Consider the following 15098-nt stretch of genomic DNA (forward strand, 5'->3'; position numbering starts at 1 on the left):
CGGATAACGATAACAAGGTGCGTCTCCCGCGAGTGTCGGAGGCCGCACGAACCAAACGAATGACAGGCGGTGCAACGAGCAGCTGTGTTGTGCGTCCGACCCACGTGGCGGCGCGTCGCCTTCGAGGTGGAAGGACGTGCTTTGCGTCAAATGTGCCACCGAAAAAAGCGATTGCTTGTGTTAGGAGGAGAGGCGAAGCCTTCTTCTGCCGTGCAGCTACAGTATAAGGACGCCAACGGCCATACCATGTTGAATACACCGGTTCTCGTCCGATCACCGAAGTTAAGCAACATCGGGCCCGGTTAGTACTTGGATGGGTGACCGCCTGGGAACACCGGGTGCTGTTGGCTCCTTCTCTCTTTTTAGATTGTACGTCACTACACCTGCCAGCCCTCTTTTCATACAAACTCTCAGGTGCGACAAAGATGCTTCCACAAGCATTTTAAACTACTGTATTAAACGTAAGATGCGAAATTACAGTAATGAACTCAGTTTGAACAAGAAAGCGCGGACGAAGAGTGCTAGGAACTCGTTGAAAATAACGAAACACTGCGAATCGACAGATGTGCTCTTGAAATGCGTCAGAGCCTACTGTTTTGTAGGAGCGCTAAATTCCAAAAACTAACTACATTAAAAAAAAAAAAAACCTGTTCCTGTCCGACCACCGATGATAAGCAACAACGTTAGTATTCGGATCGGCGACCGCTTGGGAACTCTGGCTGTCTTCATTTCTTGCTTTCTTGTCGCTACCCCTGCCAGCCCTTTTTTCATGCTACCTTTCTCATGTGACAAAGATGCTTCCATACTGATTTTAAACTATCGTAAGATACGATATTAAGGAACTCAGTTTGAAAAGAGTGCGCCAAGGAAGACTTCCAAAGAGTCTCTGGAAATAACAAAACAGTATGAAGTGACAGAAATGTTGTGAAATACGTCAGGGCATATTGTTTTGTAGCAGTGCACAACGGCAAATTTGTAAACAAAAATTTACCTTTCGTCGCTACAAGAGAGGGATACTTTGTCCAACAGCCTGTGTCTTGTGTGCATGTTTTCGCACCTTTCCACGGCACGGCGCAGCACAGAGCTGCTCTGGTAGCTCCGAACGGACGCACACGGCGCCTCGGACACGCCGGTTCGGCCCGCGCCCATCTCGCAGATGTTTCTCGTGCTTGTGCTGTCATTACGGACCGCGACCCGAGCGGCAGCGAGCGGCAGTCGAGCAAAGTCGGGACAAGTCGGGACGGAAGGGGACAGCCGAGAATGCACCGTGCGAATTACGCAAATATCTGGAAGCGCGACGCGTGTCAGGCAGGTGAGAACGCTTCCCTCGGTCCAGCAGGACACTGCCACACCCCGCGAGTCCCCAAGCCGCCCGGCCGCGCGCAAGCCCTGCGCCGGATAACGATAACAAGGTGCGTCTCCCGCGAGTGTCGGAGGCCGCACGAACCAAACGAATGACAGGCGGTGCAACGAGCAGCTGTGTTGTGCGTCCGACCCACGTGGCGGCGCGTCGCCTTCGAGGTGGAAGGACGTGCTTTGCGTCAAATGTGCCACCGAAAAAAGCGATTGCTTGTGTTAGGAGGAGAGGCGAAGCCTTCTTCTGCCGTGCAGCTACAGTATAAGGACGCCAACGGCCATACCATGTTGAATACACCGGTTCTCGTCCGATCACCGAAGTTAAGCAACATCGGGCCCGGTTAGTACTTGGATGGGTGACCGCCTGGGAACACCGGGTGCTGTTGGCTCCTTCTCTCTTTTTAGATTGTACGTCACTACACCTGCCAGCCCTCTTTTCATACAAACTCTCAGGTGCGACAAAGATGCTTCCACAAGCATTTTAAACTACTGTATTAAACGTAAGATGCGAAATTACAGTAATGAACTCAGTTTGAACAAGAAAGCGCGGACGAAGAGTGCTAGGAACTCGTTGAAAATAACGAAACACTGCGAATCGACAGATGTGCTCTTGAAATGCGTCAGAGCCTACTGTTTTGTAGGAGCGCTAAATTCCAAAAACTAACTACATTAAAAAAAAAAAAAAACCTGTTCCTGTCCGACCACCGATGATAAGCAACAACGTTAGTATTCGGATCGGCGACCGCTTGGGAACTCTGGCTGTCTTCATTTCTTGCTTTCTTGTCGCTACCCCTGCCAGCCCTTTTTTCATGCTACCTTTCTCATGTGACAAAGATGCTTCCATACTGATTTTAAACTATCGTAAGATACGATATTAAGGAACTCAGTTTGAAAAGAGTGCGCCAAGGAAGACTTCCAAAGAGTCTCTGGAAATAACAAAACAGTATGAAGTGACAGAAATGTTGTGAAATACGTCAGGGCATATTGTTTTGTAGCAGTGCACAACGGCAAATTTGTAAACAAAAATTTACCTTTCGTCGCTACAAGAGAGGGATACTTTGTCCAACAGCCTGTGTCTTGTGTGCATGTTTTCGCACCTTTCCACGGCACGGCGCAGCACAGAGCTGCTCTGGTAGCTCCGAACGGACGCACACGGCGCCTCGGACACGCCGGTTCGGCCCGCGCCCATCTCGCAGATGTTTCTCGTGCTTGTGCTGTCATTACGGACCGCGACCCGAGCGGCAGCGAGCGGCAGTCGAGCAAAGTCGGGACAAGTCGGGACGGAAGGGGACAGCCGAGAATGCACCGTGCGAATTACGCAAATATCTGGAAGCGCGACGCGTGTCAGGCAGGTGAGAACGCTTCCCTCGGTCCAGCAGGACACTGCCACACCCCGCGAGTCCCCAAGCCGCCCGGCCGCGCGCAAGCCCTGCGCCGGATAACGATAACAAGGTGCGTCTCCCGCGAGTGTCGGAGGCCGCACGAACCAAACGAATGACAGGCGGTGCAACGAGCAGCTGTGTTGTGCGTCCGACCCACGTGGCGGCGCGTCGCCTTCGAGGTGGAAGGACGTGCTTTGCGTCAAATGTGCCACCGAAAAAAGCGATTGCTTGTGTTAGGAGGAGAGGCGAAGCCTTCTTCTGCCGTGCAGCTACAGTATAAGGACGCCAACGGCCATACCATGTTGAATACACCGGTTCTCGTCCGATCACCGAAGTTAAGCAACATCGGGCCCGGTTAGTACTTGGATGGGTGACCGCCTGGGAACACCGGGTGCTGTTGGCTCCTTCTCTCTTTTTAGATTGTACGTCACTACACCTGCCAGCCCTCTTTTCATACAAACTCTCAGGTGCGACAAAGATGCTTCCACAAGCATTTTAAACTACTGTATTAAACGTAAGATGCGAAATTACAGTAATGAACTCAGTTTGAACAAGAAAGCGCGGACGAAGAGTGCTAGGAACTCGTTGAAAATAACGAAACACTGCGAATCGACAGATGTGCTCTTGAAATGCGTCAGAGCCTACTGTTTTGTAGGAGCGCTAAATTCCAAAAACTAACTACATTAAAAAAAAAAAAAACCTGTTCCTGTCCGACCACCGATGATAAGCAACAACGTTAGTATTCGGATCGGCGACCGCTTGGGAACTCTGGCTGTCTTCATTTCTTGCTTTCTTGTCGCTACCCCTGCCAGCCCTTTTTTCATGCTACCTTTCTCATGTGACAAAGATGCTTCCATACTGATTTTAAACTATCGTAAGATACGATATTAAGGAACTCAGTTTGAAAAGAGTGCGCCAAGGAAGACTTCCAAAGAGTCTCTGGAAATAACAAAACAGTATGAAGTGACAGAAATGTTGTGAAATACGTCAGGGCATATTGTTTTGTAGCAGTGCACAACGGCAAATTTGTAAACAAAAATTTACCTTTCGTCGCTACAAGAGAGGGATACTTTGTCCAACAGCCTGTGTCTTGTGTGCATGTTTTCGCACCTTTCCACGGCACGGCGCAGCACAGAGCTGCTCTGGTAGCTCCGAACGGACGCACACGGCGCCTCGGACACGCCGGTTCGGCCCGCGCCCATCTCGCAGATGTTTCTCGTGCTTGTGCTGTCATTACGGACCGCGACCCGAGCGGCAGCGAGCGGCAGTCGAGCAAAGTCGGGACAAGTCGGGACGGAAGGGGACAGCCGAGAATGCACCGTGCGAATTACGCAAATATCTGGAAGCGCGACGCGTGTCAGGCAGGTGAGAACGCTTCCCTCGGTCCAGCAGGACACTGCCACACCCCGCGAGTCCCCAAGCCGCCCGGCCGCGCGCAAGCCCTGCGCCGGATAACGATAACAAGGTGCGTCTCCCGCGAGTGTCGGAGGCCGCACGAACCAAACGAATGACAGGCGGTGCAACGAGCAGCTGTGTTGTGCGTCCGACCCACGTGGCGGCGCGTCGCCTTCGAGGTGGAAGGACGTGCTTTGCGTCAAATGTGCCACCGAAAAAAGCGATTGCTTGTGTTAGGAGGAGAGGCGAAGCCTTCTTCTGCCGTGCAGCTACAGTATAAGGACGCCAACGGCCATACCATGTTGAATACACCGGTTCTCGTCCGATCACCGAAGTTAAGCAACATCGGGCCCGGTTAGTACTTGGATGGGTGACCGCCTGGGAACACCGGGTGCTGTTGGCTCCTTCTCTCTTTTTAGATTGTACGTCACTACACCTGCCAGCCCTCTTTTCATACAAACTCTCAGGTGCGACAAAGATGCTTCCACAAGCATTTTAAACTACTGTATTAAACGTAAGATGCGAAATTACAGTAATGAACTCAGTTTGAACAAGAAAGCGCGGACGAAGAGTGCTAGGAACTCGTTGAAAATAACGAAACACTGCGAATCGACAGATGTGCTCTTGAAATGCGTCAGAGCCTACTGTTTTGTAGGAGCGCTAAATTCCAAAAACTAACTACATTAAAAAAAAAAAAAAAACCTGTTCCTGTCCGACCACCGATGATAAGCAACAACGTTAGTATTCGGATCGGCGACCGCTTGGGAACTCTGGCTGTCTTCATTTCTTGCTTTCTTGTCGCTACCCCTGCCAGCCCTTTTTTCATGCTACCTTTCTCATGTGACAAAGATGCTTCCATACTGATTTTAAACTATCGTAAGATACGATATTAAGGAACTCAGTTTGAAAAGAGTGCGCCAAGGAAGACTTCCAAAGAGTCTCTGGAAATAACAAAACAGTATGAAGTGACAGAAATGTTGTGAAATACGTCAGGGCATATTGTTTTGTAGCAGTGCACAACGGCAAATTTGTAAACAAAAATTTACCTTTCGTCGCTACAAGAGAGGGATACTTTGTCCAACAGCCTGTGTCTTGTGTGCATGTTTTCGCACCTTTCCACGGCACGGCGCAGCACAGAGCTGCTCTGGTAGCTCCGAACGGACGCACACGGCGCCTCGGACACGCCGGTTCGGCCCGCGCCCATCTCGCAGATGTTTCTCGTGCTTGTGCTGTCATTACGGACCGCGACCCGAGCGGCAGCGAGCGGCAGTCGAGCAAAGTCGGGACAAGTCGGGACGGAAGGGGACAGCCGAGAATGCACCGTGCGAATTACGCAAATATCTGGAAGCGCGACGCGTGTCAGGCAGGTGAGAACGCTTCCCTCGGTCCAGCAGGACACTGCCACACCCCGCGAGTCCCCAAGCCGCCCGGCCGCGCGCAAGCCCTGCGCCGGATAACGATAACAAGGTGCGTCTCCCGCGAGTGTCGGAGGCCGCACGAACCAAACGAATGACAGGCGGTGCAACGAGCAGCTGTGTTGTGCGTCCGACCCACGTGGCGGCGCGTCGCCTTCGAGGTGGAAGGACGTGCTTTGCGTCAAATGTGCCACCGAAAAAAGCGATTGCTTGTGTTAGGAGGAGAGGCGAAGCCTTCTTCTGCCGTGCAGCTACAGTATAACGACGCCAACGGCCATACCATGTTGAATACACCGGTTCTCGTCCGATCACCGAAGTTAAGCAACATCGGGCCCGGTTAGTACTTGGATGGGTGACCGCCTGGGAACACCGGGTGCTGTTGGCTCCTTCTCTCTTTTTAGATTGTACGTCACTACACCTGCCAGCCCTCTTTTCATACAAACTCTCAGGTGCGACAAAGATGCTTCCACAAGCATTTTAAACTACTGTATTAAACGTAAGATGCGAAATTACAGTAATGAACTCAGTTTGAACAAGAAAGCGCGGACGAAGAGTGCTAGGAACTCGTTGAAAATAACGAAACACTGCGAATCGACAGATGTGCTCTTGAAATGCGTCAGAGCCTACTGTTTTGTAGGAGCGCTAAATTCCAAAAACTAACTACATTAAAAAAAAAAAAAAAAAACCTGTTCCTGTCCGACCACCGATGATAAGCAACAACGTTAGTATTCGGATCGGCGACCGCTTGGGAACTCTGGCTGTCTTCATTTCTTGCTTTCTTGTCGCTACCCCTGCCAGCCCTTTTTTCATGCTACCTTTCTCATGTGACAAAGATGCTTCCATACTGATTTTAAACTATCGTAAGATACGATATTAAGGAACTCAGTTTGAAAAGAGTGCGCCAAGGAAGACTTCCAAAGAGTCTCTGGAAATAACAAAACAGTATGAAGTGACAGAAATGTTGTGAAATACGTCAGGGCATATTGTTTTGTAGCAGTGCACAACGGCAAATTTGTAAACAAAAATTTACCTTTCGTCGCTACAAGAGAGGGATACTTTGTCCAACAGCCTGTGTCTTGTGTGCATGTTTTCGCACCTTTCCACGGCACGGCGCAGCACAGAGCTGCTCTGGTAGCTCCGAACGGACGCACACGGCGCCTCGGACACGCCGGTTCGGCCCGCGCCCATCTCGCAGATGTTTCTCGTGCTTGTGCTGTCATTACGGACCGCGACCCGAGCGGCAGCGAGCGGCAGTCGAGCAAAGTCGGGACAAGTCGGGACGGAAGGGGACAGCCGAGAATGCACCGTGCGAATTACGCAAATATCTGGAAGCGCGACGCGTGTCAGGCAGGTGAGAACGCTTCCCTCGGTCCAGCAGGACACTGCCACACCCCGCGAGTCCCCAAGCCGCCCGGCCGCGCGCAAGCCCTGCGCCGGATAACGATAACAAGGTGCGTCTCCCGCGAGTGTCGGAGGCCGCACGAACCAAACGAATGACAGGCGGTGCAACGAGCAGCTGTGTTGTGCGTCCGACCCACGTGGCGGCGCGTCGCCTTCGAGGTGGAAGGACGTGCTTTGCGTCAAATGTGCCACCGAAAAAAGCGATTGCTTGTGTTAGGAGGAGAGGCGAAGCCTTCTTCTGCCGTGCAGCTACAGTATAACGACGCCAACGGCCATACCATGTTGAATACACCGGTTCTCGTCCGATCACCGAAGTTAAGCAACATCGGGCCCGGTTAGTACTTGGATGGGTGACCGCCTGGGAACACCGGGTGCTGTTGGCTCCTTCTCTCTTTTTAGATTGTACGTCACTACACCTGCCAGCCCTCTTTTCATACAAACTCTCAGGTGCGACAAAGATGCTTCCACAAGCATTTTAAACTACTGTATTAAACGTAAGATGCGAAATTACAGTAATGAACTCAGTTTGAACAAGAAAGCGCGGACGAAGAGTGCTAGGAACTCGTTGAAAATAACGAAACACTGCGAATCGACAGATGTGCTCTTGAAATGCGTCAGAGCCTACTGTTTTGTAGGAGCGCTAAATTCCAAAAACTAACTACATTAAAAAAAAAAAAAAAAACCTGTTCCTGTCCGACCACCGATGATAAGCAACAACGTTAGTATTCGGATCGGCGACCGCTTGGGAACTCTGGCTGTCTTCATTTCTTGCTTTCTTGTCGCTACCCCTGCCAGCCCTTTTTTCATGCTACCTTTCTCATGTGACAAAGATGCTTCCATACTGATTTTAAACTATCGTAAGATACGATATTAAGGAACTCAGTTTGAAAAGAGTGCGCCAAGGAAGACTTCCAAAGAGTCTCTGGAAATAACAAAACAGTATGAAGTGACAGAAATGTTGTGAAATACGTCAGGGCATATTGTTTTGTAGCAGTGCACAACGGCAAATTTGTAAACAAAAATTTACCTTTCGTCGCTACAAGAGAGGGATACTTTGTCCAACAGCCTGTGTCTTGTGTGCATGTTTTCGCACCTTTCCACGGCACGGCGCAGCACAGAGCTGCTCTGGTAGCTCCGAACGGACGCACACGGCGCCTCGGACACGCCGGTTCGGCCCGCGCCCATCTCGCAGATGTTTCTCGTGCTTGTGCTGTCATTACGGACCGCGACCCGAGCGGCAGCGAGCGGCAGTCGAGCAAAGTCGGGACAAGTCGGGACGGAAGGGGACAGCCGAGAATGCACCGTGCGAATTACGCAAATATCTGGAAGCGCGACGCGTGTCAGGCAGGTGAGAACGCTTCCCTCGGTCCAGCAGGACACTGCCACACCCCGCGAGTCCCCAAGCCGCCCGGCCGCGCGCAAGCCCTGCGCCGGATAACGATAACAAGGTGCGTCTCCCGCGAGTGTCGGAGGCCGCACGAACCAAACGAATGACAGGCGGTGCAACGAGCAGCTGTGTTGTGCGTCCGACCCACGTGGCGGCGCGTCGCCTTCGAGGTGGAAGGACGTGCTTTGCGTCAAATGTGCCACCGAAAAAAGCGATTGCTTGTGTTAGGAGGAGAGGCGAAGCCTTCTTCTGCCGTGCAGCTACAGTATAACGACGCCAACGGCCATACCATGTTGAATACACCGGTTCTCGTCCGATCACCGAAGTTAAGCAACATCGGGCCCGGTTAGTACTTGGATGGGTGACCGCCTGGGAACACCGGGTGCTGTTGGCTCCTTCTCTCTTTTTAGATTGTACGTCACTACACCTGCCAGCCCTCTTTTCATACAAACTCTCAGGTGCGACAAAGATGCTTCCACAAGCATTTTAAACTACTGTATTAAACGTAAGATGCGAAATTACAGTAATGAACTCAGTTTGAACAAGAAAGCGCGGACGAAGAGTGCTAGGAACTCGTTGAAAATAACGAAACACTGCGAATCGACAGATGTGCTCTTGAAATGCGTCAGAGCCTACTGTTTTGTAGGAGCGCTAAATTCCAAAAACTAACTACATTAAAAAAAAAAAAAAAAACCTGTTCCTGTCCGACCACCGATGATAAGCAACAACGTTAGTATTCGGATCGGCGACCGCTTGGGAACTCTGGCTGTCTTCATTTCTTGCTTTCTTGTCGCTACCCCTGCCAGCCCTTTTTTCATGCTACCTTTCTCATGTGACAAAGATGCTTCCATACTGATTTTAAACTATCGTAAGATACGATATTAAGGAACTCAGTTTGAAAAGAGTGCGCCAAGGAAGACTTCCAAAGAGTCTCTGGAAATAACAAAACAGTATGAAGTGACAGAAATGTTGTGAAATACGTCAGGGCATATTGTTTTGTAGCAGTGCACAACGGCAAATTTGTAAACAAAAATTTACCTTTCGTCGCTACAAGAGAGGGATACTTTGTCCAACAGCCTGTGTCTTGTGTGCATGTTTTCGCACCTTTCCACGGCACGGCGCAGCACAGAGCTGCTCTGGTAGCTCCGAACGGACGCACACGGCGCCTCGGACACGCCGGTTCGGCCCGCGCCCATCTCGCAGATGTTTCTCGTGCTTGTGCTGTCATTACGGACCGCGACCCGAGCGGCAGCGAGCGGCAGTCGAGCAAAGTCGGGACAAGTCGGGACGGAAGGGGACAGCCGAGAATGCACCGTGCGAATTACGCAAATATCTGGAAGCGCGACGCGTGTCAGGCAGGTGAGAACGCTTCCCTCGGTCCAGCAGGACACTGCCACACCCCCGCGAGTCCCCAAGCCGCCCGGCCGCGCGCAAGCCCTGCGCCGGATAACGATAACAAGGTGCGTCTCCCGCGAGTGTCGGAGGCCGCACGAACCAAACGAATGACAGGCGGTGCAACGAGCAGCTGTGTTGTGCGTCCGACCCACGTGGCGGCGCGTCGCCTTCGAGGTGGAAGGACGTGCTTTGCGTCAAATGTGCCACCGAAAAAAGCGATTGCTTGTGTTAGGAGGAGAGGCGAAGCCTTCTTCTGCCGTGCAGCTACAGTATAACGACGCCAACGGCCATACCATGTTGAATACACCGGTTCTCGTCCGATCACCGAAGTTAAGCAACATCGGGCCCGGTTAGTACTTGGATGGGTGACCGCCTGGGAACACCGGGTGCTGTTGGCTCCTTCTCTCTTTTTAGATTGTACGTCACTACACCTGCCAGCCCTCTTTTCATACAAACTCTCAGGTGCGACAAAGATGCTTCCACAAGCATTTTAAACTACTGTATTAAACGTAAGATGCGAAATTACAGTAATGAACTCAGTTTGAACAAGAAAGCGCGGACGAAGAGTGCTAGGAACTCGTTGAAAATAACGAAACACTGCGAATCGACAGATGTGCTCTTGAAATGCGTCAGAGCCTACTGTTTTGTAGGAGCGCTAAATTCCAAAAACTAACTACATTAAAAAAAAAAAAAAAAAAACCTGTTCCTGTCCGACCACCGATGATAAGCAACAACGTTAGTATTCGGATCGGCGACCGCTTGGGAACTCTGGCTGTCTTCATTTCTTGCTTTCTTGTCGCTACCCCTGCCAGCCCTTTTTTCATGCTACCTTTCTCATGTGACAAAGATGCTTCCATACTGATTTTAAACTATCGTAAGATACGATATTAAGGAACTCAGTTTGAAAGAGTGCGCCAAGGAAGACTTCCAAAGAGTCTCTGGAAATAACAAAACAGTATGAAGTGACAGAAATGTTGTGAAATACGTCAGGGCATATTGTTTTGTAGCAGTGCACAACGGCAAATTTGTAAACAAAAATTTACCTTTCGTCGCTACAAGAGAGGGATACTTTGTCCAACAGCCTGTGTCTTGTGTGCATGTTTCGCACCTTTCCACGGCACGGCGCAGCACAGAGCTGCTCTGGTAGCTCCGAACGGACGCACACGGCGCCTCGGACACGCCGGTTCGGCCCGCGCCCATCTCGCAGATGTTTCTCGTGCTTGTGCTGTCATTACGGACCGCGACCCGAGCGGCAGCGAGCGGCAGTCGAGCAAAGTCGGGACAAGTCGGGACGGAAGGGGACAGCCGAGAATGCACCGTGCGAATTACGCAAATATCTGGAAGCGCGACGCGTGTCAGGCAGGTGAGAACGCTTCCCTCGGTCCAGCAGGACACTGCCACACCCCGCGAGTCCCCAAGCCGCCCGGCCGCGCGCAAGCCCTGCGCCGGATAACGATAACAAGGTGCGTCTCCCGCGAGTGTCGGAGGCCGCACGAACCAAACGAATGACAGGCGGTGCAACGAGCAGCTGTGTTGTGCGTCCGACCCACGTGGCGGCGCGTCGCCTTCGAGGTGGAAGGACGTGCTTTGCGTCAAATGTGCCACCGAAAAAAGCGATTGCTTGTGTTAGGAGGAGAGGCGAAGCCTTCTTCTGCCGTGCAGCTACAGTATAACGACGCCAACGGCCATACCATGTTGAATACACCGGTTCTCGTCCGATCACCGAAGTTAAGCAACATCGGGCCCGGTTAGTACTTGGATGGGTGACCGCCTGGGAACACCGGGTGCTGTTGGCTCCTTCTCTCTTTTTAGATTGTACGTCACTACACCTGCCAGCCCTCTTTTCATACAAACTCTCAGGTGCGACAAAGATGCTTCCACAAGCATTTTAAACTACTGTATTAAACGTAAGATGCGAAATTACAGTAATGAACTCAGTTTGAACAAGAAAGCGCGGACGAAGAGTGCTAGGAACTCGTTGAAAATAACGAAACACTGCGAATCGACAGATGTGCTCTTGAAATGCGTCAGAGCCTACTGTTTTGTAGGAGCGCTAAATTCCAAAAACTAACTACATTAAAAAAAAAAAAAAAAAACCTGTTCCTGTCCGACCACCGATGATAAGCAACAACGTTAGTATTCGGATCGGCGACCGCTTGGGAACTCTGGCTGTCTTCATTTCTTGCTTTCTTGTCGCTACCCCTGCCAGCCCTTTTTTCATGCTACCTTTCTCATGTGACAAAGATGCTTCCATACTGATTTTAAACTATCGTAAGATACGATATTAAGGAACTCAGTTTGAAAAGAGTGCGCCAAGGAAGACTTCCAAAGAGTCTCTGGAAATAACAAAACAGTATGAAGTGACAGAAATGTTGTGAAATACGTCAGGGCATATTGTTTTGTAGCAGTGCACAACGGCAAATTTGTAAACAAAAATTTACCTTTCGTCGCTACAAGAGAGGGATACTTTGTCCAACAGCCTGTGTCTTGTGTGCATGTTTTCGCACCTTTCCACGGCACGGCGCAGCACAGAGCTGCTCTGGTAGCTCCGAACGGACGCACACGGCGCCTCGGACACGCCGGTTCGGCCCGCGCCCATCTCGCAGATGTTTCTCGTGCTTGTGCTGTCATTACGGACCGCGACCCGAGCGGCAGCGAGCGGCAGTCGAGCAAAGTCGGGACAAGTCGGGACGGAAGGGGACAGCCGAGAATGCACCGTGCGAATTACGCAAATATCTGGAAGCGCGACGCGTGTCAGGCAGGTGAGAACGCTTCCCTCGGTCCAGCAGGACACTGCCACACCCCGCGAGTCCCCAAGCCGCCCGGCCGCGCGCAAGCCCTGCGCCGGATAACGATAACAAGGTGCGTCTCCCGCGAGTGTCGGAGGCCGCACGAACCAAACGAATGACAGGCGGTGCAACGAGCAGCTGTGTTGTGCGTCCGACCCACGTGGCGGCGCGTCGCCTTCGAGGTGGAAGGACGTGCTTTGCGTCAAATGTGCCACCGAAAAAAGCGATTGCTTGTGTTAGGAGGAGAGGCGAAGCCTTCTTCTGCCGTGCAGCTACAGTATAACGACGCCAACGGCCATACCATGTTGAATACACCGGTTCTCGTCCGATCACCGAAGTTAAGCAACATCGGGCCCGGTTAGTACTTGGATGGGTGACCGCCTGGGAACACCGGGTGCTGTTGGCTCCTTCTCTCTTTTTAGATTGTACGTCACTACACCTGCCAGCCCTCTTTTCATACAAACTCTCAGGTGCGACAAAGATGCTTCCACAAGCATTTTAAACTACTGTATTAAACGTAAGATGCGAAATTACAGTAATGAACTCAGTTTGAACAAGAAAGCGCGGACGAAGAGTGCTAGGAACTCGTTGAAAATAACGAAACACTGCGAATCGACAGATGTGCTCTTGAAATGCGTCAGAGCCTACTGTTTTGTAGGAGCGCTAAATTCCAAAAACTAACTACATTAAAAAAAAAAAAAAAAACCTGTTCCTGTCCGACCACCGATGATAAGCAACAACGTTAGTATTCGGATCGGCGACCGCTTGGGAACTCTGGCTGTCTTCATTTCTTGCTTTCTTGTCGCTACCCCTGCCAGCCCTTTTTTCATGCTACCTTTCTCATGTGACAAAGATGCTTCCATACTGATTTAAACTATCGTAAGATACGATATTAAGGAACTCAGTTTGAAAAGAGTGCGCCAAGGAAGACTTCCAAAGAGTCTCTGGAAATAACAAAACAGTATGAAGTGACAGAAATGTTGTGAAATACGTCAGGGCATATTGTTTTGTAGCAGTGCACAACGGCAAATTTGTAAACAAAAATTTACCTTTCGTCGCTACAAGAGAGGGATACTTTGTCCAACAGCCTGTGTCTTGTGTGCATGTTTTCGCACCTTTCCACGGCACGGCGCAGCACAGAGCTGCTCTGGTAGCTCCGAACGGACGCACACGGCGCCTCGACACGCCGGTTCGGCCCGCGCCCATCTCGCAGATGTTTCTCGTGCTTGTGCTGTCATTACGGACCGCGACCCGAGCGGCAGCGAGCGGCAGTCGAGCAAAAGTCGGGACAAGTCGGGACGGAAGGGGACAGCCGAGAATGCTCCGTGCGAATTACGCAAATATCTGGAAGCGCGACGCGTGTCAGGCAGGTGAGAACGCTTCCCTCGGTCCAGCAGGACACTGCCACACCCCGCGAGTCCCCAAGCCGCCCGGCCGCGCGCAAGCCCTGCGCCGGATAACGATAACAAGGTGCGTCTCCCGCGAGTGTCGGAGGCCGCACGAACCAAACGAATGACAGGCGGTGCAACGAGCAGCTGTGTTGTGCGTCCGACCCACGTGGCGGCGCGTCGCCTTCGAGGTGGAAGGACGTGCTTTGCGTCAAATGTGCCACCGAAAAAAGCGATTGCTTGTGTTAGGAGGAGAGGCGAAGCCTTCTTCTGCCGTGCAGCTACAGTATAACGACGCCAACGGCCATACCATGTTGAATACACCGGTTCTCGTCCGATCACCGAAGTTAAGCAACATCGGGCCCGGTTAGTACTTGGATGGGTGACCGCCTGGGAACACCGGGTGCTGTTGGCTCCTTCTCTCTTTTTAGATTGTACGTCACTACACCTGCCAGCCCTCTTTTCATACAAACTCTCAGGTGCGACAAAGATGCTTCCACAAGCATTTTAAACTACTGTATTAAACGTAAGATGCGAAATTACAGTAATGAACTCAGTTTGAACAAGAAAGCGCGGACGAAGAGTGCTAGGAACTCGTTGAAAATAACGAAACACTGCGAATCGACAGATGTGCTCTTGAAATGCGTCAGGAGCCTACTGTTTTGTAGGAGCGCTAAATTCCAAAAACTAACTACATTAAAAAAAAAAAAAAACCTGTTCCTGTCCGACCACCGATGATAAGCAACAAACGTTAGTATTCGGATCGGCGACCGCTTGGGAACTCTGGCTGTCTTCATTTCTTGCTTTCTTGTCGCTACCCCTGCCAGCCCTTTTTTCATGCTACCTTTCTCATGTGACAAAGATGCTTCCATACTGATTTTAAACTATCGTAAGATACGATATTAAGGAACTCAGTTTGAAAAGAGTGCGCCAAGGAAGACTTCCAAAGAGTCTCTGGAAATAACAAAACAGTATGAAGTGACAGAATGTTGTGAAATACGTCAGGGCATATTGTTTTGTAGCAGTGCACAACGGCAAATTTGTAAACAAAAATTTACCTTTCGTCGCTACAAGAGAGGGATACTTTGTCCAACAGCCTGTGTCTTGTGTGCATGTTTTCGCACCTTTCCACGGCACGGCGCAGCACAGAGCTGCTCTGGTAGCTCCGAACGGATCTGTCTCGCGTGTGT

General features: G+C 51.1%; 11 non-coding genes across 11 annotated transcripts; all 11 read left to right on the plus strand.

Moving 5' to 3' along the window:
* Nucleotides 1-231: 231 nt before the first annotated feature.
* On the plus strand, nucleotides 232-350 carry LOC126329688 (5S ribosomal RNA). Its single transcript, XR_007562444.1, has one exon. It is a non-coding gene; the product is annotated as a 5S ribosomal RNA (ribosomal RNA).
* A 1276-nt stretch (nucleotides 351-1626) lies between these two features.
* Nucleotides 1627-1745, plus strand: LOC126329689 (5S ribosomal RNA). The gene has a single exon (XR_007562445.1). It is a non-coding gene; the product is annotated as a 5S ribosomal RNA (ribosomal RNA).
* Nucleotides 1746-3022: 1277 nt separating this feature from the next.
* Nucleotides 3023-3141, plus strand: LOC126329690 (5S ribosomal RNA). Its single transcript, XR_007562446.1, has one exon. It is a non-coding gene; the product is annotated as a 5S ribosomal RNA (ribosomal RNA).
* A 1276-nt stretch (nucleotides 3142-4417) lies between these two features.
* Nucleotides 4418-4536, plus strand: LOC126329691 (5S ribosomal RNA). Its single transcript, XR_007562447.1, has one exon. It is a non-coding gene; the product is annotated as a 5S ribosomal RNA (ribosomal RNA).
* Nucleotides 4537-5814: 1278 nt separating this feature from the next.
* Nucleotides 5815-5933, plus strand: LOC126329692 (5S ribosomal RNA). Its single transcript, XR_007562448.1, has one exon. It is a non-coding gene; the product is annotated as a 5S ribosomal RNA (ribosomal RNA).
* Nucleotides 5934-7213: 1280 nt separating this feature from the next.
* LOC126329694 (5S ribosomal RNA) lies at nucleotides 7214-7332 on the plus strand. The gene has a single exon (XR_007562450.1). It is a non-coding gene; the product is annotated as a 5S ribosomal RNA (ribosomal RNA).
* Nucleotides 7333-8611: 1279 nt separating this feature from the next.
* Nucleotides 8612-8730, plus strand: LOC126329695 (5S ribosomal RNA). The gene has a single exon (XR_007562451.1). It is a non-coding gene; the product is annotated as a 5S ribosomal RNA (ribosomal RNA).
* A 1280-nt stretch (nucleotides 8731-10010) lies between these two features.
* On the plus strand, nucleotides 10011-10129 carry LOC126329696 (5S ribosomal RNA). The gene has a single exon (XR_007562452.1). It is a non-coding gene; the product is annotated as a 5S ribosomal RNA (ribosomal RNA).
* A 1279-nt stretch (nucleotides 10130-11408) lies between these two features.
* On the plus strand, nucleotides 11409-11527 carry LOC126329697 (5S ribosomal RNA). The gene has a single exon (XR_007562453.1). It is a non-coding gene; the product is annotated as a 5S ribosomal RNA (ribosomal RNA).
* A 1280-nt stretch (nucleotides 11528-12807) lies between these two features.
* LOC126329698 (5S ribosomal RNA) lies at nucleotides 12808-12926 on the plus strand. The gene has a single exon (XR_007562454.1). It is a non-coding gene; the product is annotated as a 5S ribosomal RNA (ribosomal RNA).
* A 1278-nt stretch (nucleotides 12927-14204) lies between these two features.
* Nucleotides 14205-14323, plus strand: LOC126329699 (5S ribosomal RNA). The gene has a single exon (XR_007562455.1). It is a non-coding gene; the product is annotated as a 5S ribosomal RNA (ribosomal RNA).
* The last annotated feature ends 775 nt before the right edge of the window (nucleotides 14324-15098 follow it).

This window comes from Schistocerca gregaria, unplaced genomic scaffold (genome assembly GCF_023897955.1).
Source record: "Schistocerca gregaria isolate iqSchGreg1 unplaced genomic scaffold, iqSchGreg1.2 ptg001211l, whole genome shotgun sequence".
Taxonomy (NCBI): Eukaryota; Metazoa; Arthropoda; class Insecta; order Orthoptera; family Acrididae; genus Schistocerca; species Schistocerca gregaria.